Raw genomic sequence first — 13,569 nt, 5'->3', positions numbered from 1 at the left:
CTCGGGTGCACCACCTCCATCGCATGCTTGCAATGTTGCTCGGAGGAAAAAAAAAAAGAAATCGAAGTAAGAAGCAGCAGCATTAATCTGTTATCGCCGGTTTGTTGTTAGCATAACCCCTCCGCGAACGGAGCGCAAGCTCAAAGCGGCATCTTGATTTTTCATATATTTTCTTGCCTAACTTCATTGAAAACTTGAGAGAGACCAGCTGCGAATCTGACGCTTCTACACTTTAGAAGTTCAGACGCTACATGGCAGGACCAGCACCTGGGTAATCGCTCCGTCTGATGCATCCATACCGCAGGCGTTTGTTTTCAGGTATCAGAAACACACGGCTCTTACAATTTTGTGACTGAATGACGGAAAGAGCGGATCAGTGAACACACAGCATTAACTCAGCGCTGTGTCGGGTATGTTCTCTGTCCTGCCCTTTGCGCTATTCTGCCGCAATGTTGATGAACCTAGTGGGCACCTAAAAGGACTGTAATTTTTGTTTCTTTCGGCCAATTGCGAAACCTCGTACGCGAGACACCGAGAGGACCGAAGCCCAAAACTGCGCTCGGCTGCATACAACGCTGGTGTGGCGCATCCATTATCGAGCGAGGAGCGCGCGTAGAGAGAAGACCATTCGGCGGGCGCACGCGCACACCCCTACCAGCAGCAGCGAATGTGTGTGTGTGTGTTTCTCTTGGGGCGCTCCTTTTCTGGGCTAGTGCCTCGATGGCCGAGCCTGGGCGGTGGTGCCTGCTGCCTTCCTCTCCCCCCTTCATCCGCGAACGTCCTTCGGGCGAGACAGCGGAAGGAGAGGGACTTCCTGCGGCGGGGAGCAGGAAACGGGCCGCTCTTCTTCAATGGGCGCCCACTTCCTGCGCCAGGGGCCGTATACCATAGCGCCGTGCTCCCCCCCCCCTCATCCTCGCTTCTCTTGCTCAACTGCCAGCGACGGCTGCTCGGCGGCCACGTGCAGCAACCGACGCTTGTTTCTTGGAGGGCGCGCGCCTGCTGCTGCTGCCTCTGCTGCTCAAAGAGAGAGAGAGGAGGGTGGAGAAACACTGGTGGCGTCATCTCGCGAGGATCGTGGCAAAGTACGTGCCACTCGCAGGACTGATGCTGGGAAAATACTGCTGTAGTGATTCTCAATTAATGCACTTTTCTATTAGTAAAGTGCAGATGGCAAATTAGGCAATAGAGGAATACTCACAGCACAGGACAAGCGTTAAAGCGCGCTTGTCCTGTTCTGTGAGTGTTTTCCTGTCCTGTACCCATCTCACGCTCTGCAGTTTACTTAATTGCTAAACTACAGAGCGCTAGTTAGGTACGGGACACTCAGCACAGGAGAAGCGCAGTTTAGTTCTTGTCCTGCTTGGTGTGTATTCACTTAGCGTTTGTCGTGTGTCTGTTCTTCCATGTCCCGTACGTAAATTGCGCTCTGCTGTTTACTGCTATGAAGCAGCTAGCCCAGCAACGAATTCGTCAAATCGATTAATTACACATTTATAGGAATTGTGCAAGCGATAAAGGATGCTGCTCTTGTAAGGGTAGCCCGATGCTTCTTTATCCTTCTTATAAGCATTTCCTGTCATCCGGTGGGGCATCGGAAATAAATAACGCGTGTTATTACGCTGATTACGAAAAGCTTATGATAGTTTCGCTACGTAAGATATGATAGTCGTGTTCTATAGGTGCGATGATGCCGACCCGTATCATTTGTTGCGCGTGGCGACAATGTAGAATAGATACATTTTAATTTTTTAAAATGATTTACGAGGACATTGTGCCAAACTAAAGCCGCGCTAAGGTAATAACTTGACATTATTCATTCGCATAGGACTGACCTCACGTCTGCACTAAAATATTAGACATACAATAACTGTAGCTTGCTATGTAAAATGGAAGCAAGGTAAAAACGCCACATGATAGACTATGGCGAACACAGTACCTTTTCGAGTATTTGAATAATATATATCTTTGCCCTACAATAACGTCTTATTTTTATCGAAACAAAGTAGTCTGCACTGCAGCAAATTCATTACTTCACATCAATAGTGGTATTTCTTTCATCATCTTTATCACTCTTTTTCCCCCTTTCACATTTTTCGCTCTGCTGAGTAGCTGGGCACAAGCTCAGACCGTCACCTCTGTTCTCTGGTAAATACACCCTCTCTCTCTGGGCTGCTAAATTATTCCATGCCAACGCTTGCATCTTCATCCACTGGGTGGAAAAGTATATCTTGTGGGGCAAGCATGGAAAGCAAACAAAACGCAGTCTTGAATTGCATATACCAAAGCCTGCTTACGACGGCTTCAGTGTGACGCCAGGTTCACGCATTGTATATTCTCGTACAGAAATGTTCTCTATGCTTAACGAAATAGTTCTCGCAACTCCACATGTTGAACGCTTTGTTTCTATCCAGTGCGATGTTCTGATAAACGACGAGATTAGATAGACGTGCTGTCACGGCCACATGATGCGGAATCCTTACGGTAGTGTCGCCACTCGTCTCCTGTTGGGGCGTCTTTTCAGGCCTTACCAGAGCTGTCCCCGCTGTACATCTTATCGCTTAATTTGCATTGCAGGAGCGTAATTTGCGTCACCTTTGGTGTCAGTTGACATTTTTCGTTGTAGGGAAAATACGTGAATGTACTGTCCTAAAGAAACTGATTGATTTGTGGGGTTTAACGTCCCAAAACCACCATTTGATTATGAGAGACGCCGTAGTGGAGGACTCCGGAAATTTTGACCACCTGGGGTTCCTCAACGTGCACCCAAATCTGAGTACACGGGCCTACAACATTTCCGCCTCCATCGGAAATGCAGCCGCCGCAGCCGGGAATCGAACCCGTGACCTGCGGGTCAGCAGCCGAGTACCTTAGCCACTAGACCACCGCGGCGGGGCTGTCCTAAAGAAACTACATGAACTCAGAGATTGGTCACACTTAATAGCCAAAAGTGGACGTGGAAAACGTGTGCGTGCTTTGTGCGAATGTTCACAGTTTTTTTTTTTTTGGGGGGGGGGGTTTAAGGTGGAGAGGGTAGAGCCCAGTGGGAAGTCGTGAACCTAAAAACAAAATGTCGCGCTGAGATCACGAATAATTGTTTCGAGGCAGTTTTGTTAAGCTTCTAATTCAGGTTGCTGTTTTCTATTCCTTTTATTATTCCATGAAAGTTTCCGTGGGTTCATTGTCACATCTAAGAGTCTCTCATGTGCTTTATCGGCATACTGAGCATAGTCAGTTGTCATGTTATCAGAATAGGGAAGTAAAAAAGCCCGACAAATCTGCAGCCTGTAAAAATCAATCACATGTTTCGCAAACGAACTTCGCTATTGATCATCTGAAGCGTGCCGAGAGTGATCTATTATGCCAAACTGCGCGTCCAATGAAACACGAACAGCGGCAAGCCTTCGCGACAATACAGTGTGCGCCGTCCACTCATCACCATGGACAGGCACGCACATAAGCGCAGAGCTGCGGAACATCATGTGCGCCCCTGTCAATGGTGATAACTGGACGCTGTGCACTATACCATCGCGAATAGAGAGGGAGATGATTATTTTAACGGAGAGCTGGAGAAGTTTGCCTGGCTTTTCACCTGACATGCTGCTTCAGGTAGCGGGTGATGACTATGATATATACAGTGATAAGCACGCAACACACACAGTCACACACGCGCACTACACTATTTGCAACGTTTCGTTCAGCCTTGTGGCCCGCAAGAATGTCAATAGCGCTTTTGTGGCGGGTAACGCACTGGAGCTCTTCTGCCACGGGCCTGGAATATCTGTCGACCCCAAGTCTGAGTTCCATTGTAGTTTTAAGGCCATCTTCAAAGACTGTCTCTCTGATGCGTATAGTCTCACAGAAGACGTGATTGATGTCTTCTACGCAGTTACATTGGACACGCAATGATGAGTCTGACAGTTCGAATTTGTTCCTGAAGTTATTCGTATATGCGGCGTTTAATCGGATGCGGTGTAAGCATGTTTCGTCTTGCCTGTTGAGCTCTCGCGGCATCCTGAAGCGACACGACGGATAGATCTTCTACAGAGGCCCATAACAGTGGCTGAAGTCTCTCCAGAGGGGTCGCTGGAAGCGCCAAGCGTGTGCCGCCACTTGTGTTGCAGCGTCTTGCCTCGAGAAAGGGATCTCGACGATTTCTGCTGAAGTGCCGTGTCCAGCTTTGGCAGCGTCATCAGCTCGGACGTTTCCTTGTATTCCGCTGTGGGCAGGTATCCACTTAAGAACAATGCAGTGGATTCATCGCAGGCTTTCTTGCATAAGCGTTTGATGTCCGGACGAGTTGGTCCTGCGTGCAAGGAGACTTCAGCGACCGCAGCGCGAAGGCTTGCCGCTGTTCGTCTTTCATTAGACGCGGATAGTACACTGCAAATCATTTTACACCCTTAAAACGGCGTTGAAAATACGACTTTCGCAATGTTTCGCACAGATGCCGCAAGGGGGTGGCCTTGTATATGCTCTCATGTGTATGCACGTTACAAGACGACGCGTGATGTCACCGTGAAGATAGTTATAGCGCGATGGTTATAGTTGTCGTCGTTCTGTTCTCGTGCTATAACTATCGTCATGTCATACCAACTAGCCCAAGCTGCCACACTTCTAGGTCACCGTTAAGTTTCAAACTTGCCCGTTGCGGCTCCTTTGTCTGACGCCGCGAAAGGGTTTATGCAGACAGGCAGTGGTCTAAAATACCCTGGGTGTTGTGTTAAACTATCCGTTCTACGACAAATGTCTCAAATTTAGTGTATTCAAAGTAGTTGAAAAAAATGAAACTGCACCCCCGTGTCGAGTTGCATTCTATGTGTCTGAAGTTGTGTTACTTCTGAATCGCACCTAACCTATTCTAACACCGCGTTCTAAATAGAGTTGTGCAGAGTTTGACGCACATGTAAAAATTGGTGTTACTTAACGAAGTCTTGATTGTTCTTAGAATGTTATATATATATATATATATATATATATATATATATATATATATATATATATATATATATATATATATATATATATATATATATATATATATATATATATATGGGAAACAAGTGTATACTTAAGGGCTCGTTATTCCGTGTTTTTAACACAATAATAATGAGATCTAACAGACAGTAATGCCAAGGAATGTACAGGGGAAGTTATTAGAACCAATGGAATGTAAATAAGAAGAAAGAAAAGTGGATGAAAAAATAACCAGCCGTGAGCAGGAATCGAACCTACGACCTTCGAACAACGCGTTCGATCATCCACTTTTCTTTCTTCTTATTTACATTCCATTGGTTCTAATAACTTCCCCATTACTGTCTGTTAGATCTCATTATATATATATATATATATATATATATATATATATATATATATATGTTCCAAGTTTTTTAGTGAAACGGATACAAGAATAGTAGGAAGTGGCTGTCGGAATACGAAAACAGGTGTATCTTCCTGCCCTATCGGGCGGTGGACACTTCGGCCGGGATGTTTGGTGAGGACAAGAGGAGGGGAGCTTGAGTGAGGCGAGGTGTGCGAGATGTGAAGAGGGAAGAGAGGGCGTATTCGAAAGTGATGACACTTCCTGCACCATAAGCGGTGGCTTCTGCGTGGTTCGAGTGTCTATACTACGCGTGGCTGGCGGCGCACTTGAGACGCCCGCGCCTTGGTGGGAAAAACGGCGGCTTGGAGATAAGGGTGCGCGATGAACCGAGAAGTGGAGGACCGGAAATGACGACACGCTTGGCCGCTGGCAGCAAAGACGGACGATGTACGCGGGCCTTCCTTCACATTTTGTGTGACGACCTCTCCTTCCTATACGAGATGAGTGTGCGCCCCGAGAAGTTTAAGAAACGAGCTCCATGACGCACAGTGACCGGGAGTGCCCATCTTTGGGACACTTTCGCCTTTTTGAATTATTTGCGCCGTCGCGACGTTTCGAGTCAATAAGAGGGCCCGTTAGCACACGAGATCTGACCATATGGAGAATTGTAGAATAAAAAATATGGACCATCTCCCCGAAGGGAACCATGATTGTATGAGAAGCAGCAGTGGCGCACACGCCGTTGTCCCGGCTGAAACGGGCACCGACGGGGGTGCTGGAAAAAAAAAACGGTTTGAAGCAAAACTCGGTGTAGCCTTTACTCGAGTAAACGTTTCTTTGAAACGCAAAGACACGGGAGGTGACTTGGATTTAGTGTAAGCTTCATCGCAGCAAACGAGCCGAAAGAGTGTTTCCACTCGACGTGAGGTCGAGCGTTGCGGGCAGTGGAGAGAGTGAATAGAGAGAGAAGTGTGCTGCGAGAGTGTGGAGGAGCAGCGCCACCTAGGTGTGTTAGGAGGCAGCTGCTGCCGGTAAGGGAGAGAGTGACGCCAACGCGAAGCGGCGACTTGACCTGCTTGGCATCGTTCCCAACAACTGCGGCAGGGGGAACGTGGTGCAGCGCGTTGGCACGGAGACGCGGACGAGCAGCGTTGCACAGGCTAGTCAGTGAGCTGTTTCCCATCTAATGTGAAAACATTCCACAATGTCCGAAATATTGCACCCCCGGTACAGGAGGGTTTCGGGGCGCTGACATGTGCTTGACGTGCATGGCGATAGGGACGACATTTGACGAAGGCAGATGATACATGCCACCTGCTTGGAACATCCCCAATGTTGCTAATGAAATGTTACGTACGCCTCATACTGCAAGCCGTCCTGCGTTATAGTTCCACAAGTGATGACGATGCATTGGGGACATGACTCCAGATTCCACAAGTCACTTTTTCAGTCCATACACAACGCAGGTATTCCAGCGTATATATGGTACCCACGTAAACACCTAAGATCAAGCCAATTTAAGGCAAGTGTGATTTGCAATGAAAAATACAAAAAGAATGCTACGGGTTGCTTACTGGCTGCTTAGCAAATGCATCTAAGCTAGCATGTGTATACTGAGTGTGATTGCTAGATAATTTCGTATATTTGCTGTTTTCATTCGTGTCCCAGATCCAATTAGATTACATCCATCCGCTTGCGCTGTAGGTGCTGACTGTCAGATGTCACGGTTGTTCTTAGGCGGATGCATTAAACACTGAGAAAGTATCTTCATACGCTTTTCGGCTTCTTACCCTCCTCCTAAAGTACGCCTGTATTCTTTTCTCCTTGAATGAACTTCTTTTGACCGGCGCTGCGAACTGCACGCAGAGCACATAGAGGATTCGTGTGTTTCGCGATCCTTTCCTCTTTGTGTGCCATGGCTTTTCATTGCCCTTAAAGTTATATACGACGATATCGAGACGTTCGTGTTTTCCCGAACGAAATGGCGATGTTTTGTCGTTATCTCGACGGCATGCCACAGCTATTTCCCCTAAAAGAAATTCCGGCTGTCTGTGGAGCTATGGATTACGCGCAACAACATAGAAGCTTGCATTTGAGACGGCTCGCATATTCGACAACTCTCGAGATGTCGGCAACCATCGATTGATTGATTGATTGATTGATTGATCTAGTTATCTTGATGAAATCGAAAGTGTTGTCAGGGAGTCATCGACGTCAGTATCCAGCGACCAAACTAGACCTCTCAAGTTTATTTGCGTGGACGGAAGTCATGAAGACAGACCATTCTATAAAATGATGCTTGCAAAAGCGCGAGGAAAACATGTACATCACTGTGGTTGCCAGCGCCTAGTTTGAAACACTGACTCTAATTCAGAAAGAAGGTACACATTCTCAAATCCTGTTAACATTGATAATATGAATTCTGCGATAATACTGCTCCTCGACTCTCATCGCTGAAGACAACTCCCTGCTGATGCCAATCCCTCGCGTTTTTGTTGCACGTGTGTCTGTGTGCGGCGTGTGAAACAACGTGTCACCACTAGCAACGAAATACCGGTACTGTTAACACCTTCCAACCGCCCTGTTAACACCTTCCAACCGCCCACACAGGTACTGCGCTTGCAATGTTTTGTTACATTAACTATATAACTCATCCTAAGCAGGCCCCAGCTGGCAGCCATTCACAATTGCGGGCTACGTCCGAAGGGCTGCGGTGGACGCCCAGCTAATACTGGCTGTGATGTGACTTACGATAATCATAATGGTTTTGATCATCCGAATCAGGTTCGCGCTGATGCGTACGGAGCCGTGCTCTCTTTTCCTCGATTCAGCAGCAGCTGTGCGAGGCAGCAGAGCAGGCGGTGCCGGGGCCAACGTTTATAGATACTTTTGAAAAAGTATCTATAAACGTTGGCCGGGGCTGAGTCCGCCGGATGGGCGCGCGACAAGGTGTTCCTCCCGCGGCTGTTCCGAGAAGCGAGCGCCATTTCCGCCCTCCACGAGGTGACGCCTGCCGCGTCCCACGAAACTCGGCCAGCCACCACCAGCGACGCCCGGTTTCCTTTTTTTGTTCACTCGCGTTTCTCTCCACTAAATCAGCGTAAAGAACATGTGCGCACCTGTTGCGCAAGGCACACTTCCTTTTGTTTAAATTGAAGAGGCGGAGCATCACGTGCTCTTGCGAAAGACAACTGCAAATACGTCGCTCCGCCATCAATCGGTGCTCGCGACAGTGCATAAATAGTGTATGGGGGGGCGTGCAGTGACGTCATCGAAGCCGCCATCCTGTTGCACAGCATGCACGGTGAAAATTCATGCTTTATTTCGATGCTATCATCTCCGAGAGCTCAGTGTAAGCGCCGAAACAAGATGGCGTTGGTTGACAGCACGTGAACGCTGTCTATACTCTCAGTACCACAGAGGATTTGTCGGCTTGCAACTTCTAGGTGTTCAGCTATCTTGGAGTTTCAGGATGCGTTCCTGCGTGACTCAATCTGTTAACTTATTTCATGCGTCACTGTCGTACGGACGAATCTGCGGAAGTTATCCCAATACATACTTTTTAAAACATATATGAGGTTTTTGGACATTTCATGACCATTGAGGGGAAAATTGGCACTGAACAGCACTTGAGCTGTGTTGGTAAATTGCGCGAGACGTACACTACAATGCTTCCTTAAGTGAATGTCTATTGAAGTCGTTGCTTACGTATGGTTGAACCATCACGTCAAGCGAAGTTTGTTGCACGATATCCTACAAAGATAGTCAACAAAGGGCAGCACCAAGTAGACGCGTCCCTTCCCCCCACCATTCTTTTCCTGAATAGGCTGGTCAATTAGTGACAGGAGCGATTCCCATGCATCGAGATACGTCGAACAGAGTCACATAGACCCACGCGCTAATACGCTGTAATAACTAGTCTAGGCGCTCAACTGTCAGGAACGCACCTCAAGAGGCCACGCATGTACATTGGCTTAGCAGTTTAAAGCAAGGTTCTTCTACAAGACTGACATTAGAAGAAGGGGAAATTTTCTCAGCTACGGGGCCATGTTATGCGTACCAGTGCAACCTAGATGTTTTCGCTGCCTTTCCTGCTAAATTTAGAGGGCTATTTCAGAGGCTGCAGCCCGGGTAGTTTTGTTTGTAAATAACGAAAGGGTCTGTATAAACAAACGTCTCGGTGCTATTTTTATTGAGAGTATCCATTGGCGAAGGGCGGCTGTATTTATAGAGTTATAAAAATATGGGACTACATTGGAAATTATGGGAAACGAAAAGATACCAGTTTCTCTCGACAAAGCTTAGTTCCTGACTCAGTTGGCATCAAAGAGAGATAGAACAAGCGAAGGGACGACGCTTAAGTGAAGCCAGAGCAACTCGCATAGATATTGTTCTACGATGCAGTCGCTGCTGGTTTTACAAAGGAGACATCAGGGGCCGAATTCGCAAAGACTTCTCGTTTGTAAGTGTGCTTCGTCGTTGACTAGCTGGCTTTGCCAATGATATGTCGGGCACCAGAATTTGCTTAACGTTGTCTTGTGGTCAATAACTGCGTGAGATGATTTCGTGAGTGCGAACCTATAGATCATATTCGTTAGGTCAGTCCTACAAACAGGGAATGTCGTTGGAGCCAGCGGGTCGACGAGAAGAATCTGCCTTTTCGAGTTCCGTGTGCTGCCCTCCGCCGTTTTGGTAGGGGCCGCTGCAACTGAAAACGCCCATAGCGTTTCCTGAAATTATCTATATAGGGGACTCTGGTACTGCAATCGTTCTGCCACCGGGGGGGAATGATGAGCTGTACACGGATTTGCCAATGTCTTCGTACCCCACAGCTTCAAATTCACTTGTGGCTTTGTTTATTGTTCTGTATTGGTTTTCTTTCTGATGAAAGAGTGGACTATCGAAAACTTCGTCAGCCGACTTGACCTGGTAAGCCTAAAAGGTTAAGGTGTTGAACTGAAATTGCTGCACGCTTGCATGAACTTCGTCTTGCGACACAGCGGATCCTGGCCTCGCAGAGGCTAACGGAGCCGAAAGAACGAACATTAGACAAATCAGCGTGTTACCACTCCCATGCTGGCTGAAGCGCCATGCGTTGCACCTCCCATAGACACCAGCGCCAGAGTTTCTTCTAGTGTATTTGTAGGAAACTATAATATCGCCAAAGCAAAAGCCTCCGAGATCAATAGGCGCTTCGCTACGTTTCCGCCAGGGGATCGGCCGCATGCCCCGAGGCAACGTGAAAGAAGAGGGTCGCCGTTCACATATTTCTCAATCAAGAATCCATCTTTTCATGAACTGCCGTGTTCTGTGCCGCGCAATGTTACTTACTGCTGTCAAAGTTTATTCCTTGCAGTTCACCTTCTTGTAATTGTCATTTCATTTCTTTGTCGATCTCTGTGATAAAGATTGCGTCGACGATCAGCTAATGTTGCTCGTAAGGGTTCACGACGCCGTCCGAGTACAATGCATCTTGGACTAACCCCCGTATTCACAAACGCTCCTCGACTCGACTTTCACCCTTCACTTGACAGAGTTGAGCACTGCGCCACAGCTCGGCTCGAAAATGACGCTGCGCTGCTCAAGAATTGCAGCAGACTATCGCTGATATGCAGTGACCTTCCGTGTCTACAGACGGCGCTCCCATCGGCTTTCTCAAGTGAAGGTGAAGCGTTGAGTGAAGGGACGTTCTAGAATACGGGGGTAAGGGTACCTTTCCTTAGCCACCTTGTGAATTAAAGGTGTTTATTCCCTCTTTTTGTTCCCTCTCCCACTGCAAAAACAACAAAACCGCGTGGCTAAAGCTAAGCCTGCGATCAAGCTCAAGGTGAGTGTAGGCTTTCGGACACCACCACCACCACCCTCGTGTTTAGGTGTCCGTATCGCCGAAACAGCGGCGGCCGGAAGACCAAGAATACTGCACGACGGAGCCCGGCGTTGCGCAGCAGGTGAGGTGACCGGCATCGTGCGGAAGAGGCCTCGCCGGCTAGACGGCGACCCCGTAATCTCGCCGGCGTCAGCTTGCTGCGGCGACCGTTTACGGCGTTCGTCGGCACAATTCGCGACGACCTGCGGTCCCCGCGGTCAACAAGGCGGTCACGTATGCACCGACCATCCCGAGCTGCCACCCGTCGGGGCCTCCAAACAATTCCAGCTGAACGAGACACATCCGACGATCATAATTGTTGTGGTTATGGGGGACGCCGTTGTGGAGGGTTCCGGAGAGTTTCGACCAACGGGTTAACGTGCACATAAATATAATCGCGCGGGCCTCAAACGTTTTTTTTTTTTTCATCGAAATGCGGCTGCCGAGGCCGGAATTCGGTCCTCCGGCCTTCGTTCCAGCAGTCGGGCACCGTAGTCTTAAACCACCGCGGGGGGGAGTCACTATATAGTAAATATATTAATTAGGAGAGCATATTATGAAAATCCTATTTGTAGACAGCGGGGTACACTGAAACACGTCTGCTGGTCATCCATCTGCAGATAAATTATATAGAACTTGCTGAGAAACAACGTTTTTTTTTTTCAGGATTAAATAGAACTAACACACAAATAAGGCATGAAAGTATAGGCAAAAGTAAAGTATATACTATCCCTTGCTTTCTTGTCTGTTGGGTCTAATTAATATTGCGTATAACAAAATCGCCAGTCCTTAAAACTCTCTTTTCTTTTTTTCAAGGAGTACATAATAATACATAGAAAGACACGTATGATGGCCTTTGCGTAGAGTGCCTGGCTACCTTGTAAAGAGAGGGCCACAAAAAGAAAATATATCTGGAAAAAATACAGAAGATAAAATTTTTCTGTATCAATAGTCATTAAACGTTTTTCGTTACTGACCAAATGTTTGTTTGTTCGTCTAAATTTGACTAAAGCTTCTAAGAGGTCTTTCGGTAAGGTATGCTGATTGCTTTCACAATACCTATTATAGACGAGACTTCACTGTGTACTGTAGACGGTCAAATTAATAACTGATCGTTAACAGAAACATTTATAATTATCTGATTGTGCATACATACTGCAATCTTTCGGCAAACGAGCCAGTCATGGCTGCGTACTTTGAATGAACGAAATTAATCTGTCAATTTTTGCTGGTGAATAATATGCGCACCTTACACATCCAAAAGCTCGAATAACCCAAGAGGTCAAAATTTTGAAGCCCTCCACTACGGCGTCTCTCATATTCATATCGTTGTTCTGGCACCTTAAACCCCACGGGTTATTGTTATTACACGTCCGAAAGAAGAAAAAGATTTGAATGTGGTCTAGTTTTCTAAAATTGATGCCTGTAATTGGACAACATCGACAAGCGAATTGAGGGCCGAAGTGTAAAACACGTGTACCTTCGGACATAGTAACGTATCGAACGAAACGCTTTATTTTGGCCAAGGCTGTCAAGGTTTTATCGAGCTATATATGACGTTGCATCGCAAGATCGTAACCGCCCAAGAAACGCGGTCGAAGAAACGCGGTTAACAAGTTCACTAACAGAGCGACAGTCCTAATTTTATTCATCCGGTTTCTTGTCCTTGATCTCCGTGGGGAACTAAATGATAAAAAGACGAAGCAACTTCGGTGGCCATCGATGGAACACCGTGAGGCCAATCCCCATCGTGGGTTTCCAAATTAGGTTTCAACTCCGTGCAAGCACCGTGCCTCGTTACTTTGTTGATCACCACCAAACCGCTAAGGTACGTAAGTAGTCAGTCAATCGCGCGCAAAACGAGATCCAGGGGGCGTTGCCAAGTCAGGCAACAGCAAAGGCGGCTGGGTAGTTCTCTACTGTTTGAGGCAAGGACGGGAGTACTGCGAACCAAGACATATCGGGCCAAATACGAAGGGGTAGAGACAGTATGCAGTGCGTGTGGAGAGGAAGAAGAAACGGCCGAGCACTTGATAATGTTCTGTAAAGGGCTTCACCCTATAGTTCAGGATGATGGCGCAGAGTTTTTCAAAGCACTGGGGTTTAGGGACCGGGAGGGCAAAATAGACTTTAAGCAAGTAGACTTAACTAGAAGGAGGTTGTCTGGTTGGTGGCTAAAGTCAAGGCACGAGTGAAAATAAACTCTTCACTGCAAAGTACGAACCCTCAAACTCACTTTTTAAGGAAAAAATAAATAAATATAGTTTTGAGTTCATTAAATATTGCGGCTTGGTGGCGCTAGCCACCGCCCGATCTAAAGGGTACAGCCATATCCATCCATCCATCCATCCACTGTCAAAGATGGCGACTGCGTATAAGG

This window comes from Rhipicephalus microplus, chromosome 2 (assembly GCF_043290135.1).
Source record: "Rhipicephalus microplus isolate Deutch F79 chromosome 2, USDA_Rmic, whole genome shotgun sequence".
In the NCBI taxonomy this organism is placed as follows: domain Eukaryota; kingdom Metazoa; phylum Arthropoda; class Arachnida; order Ixodida; family Ixodidae; genus Rhipicephalus; species Rhipicephalus microplus.
The sequence above is the reverse complement of the archived record's forward strand: the minus strand, read 5'-3'. Positions refer to the sequence as shown.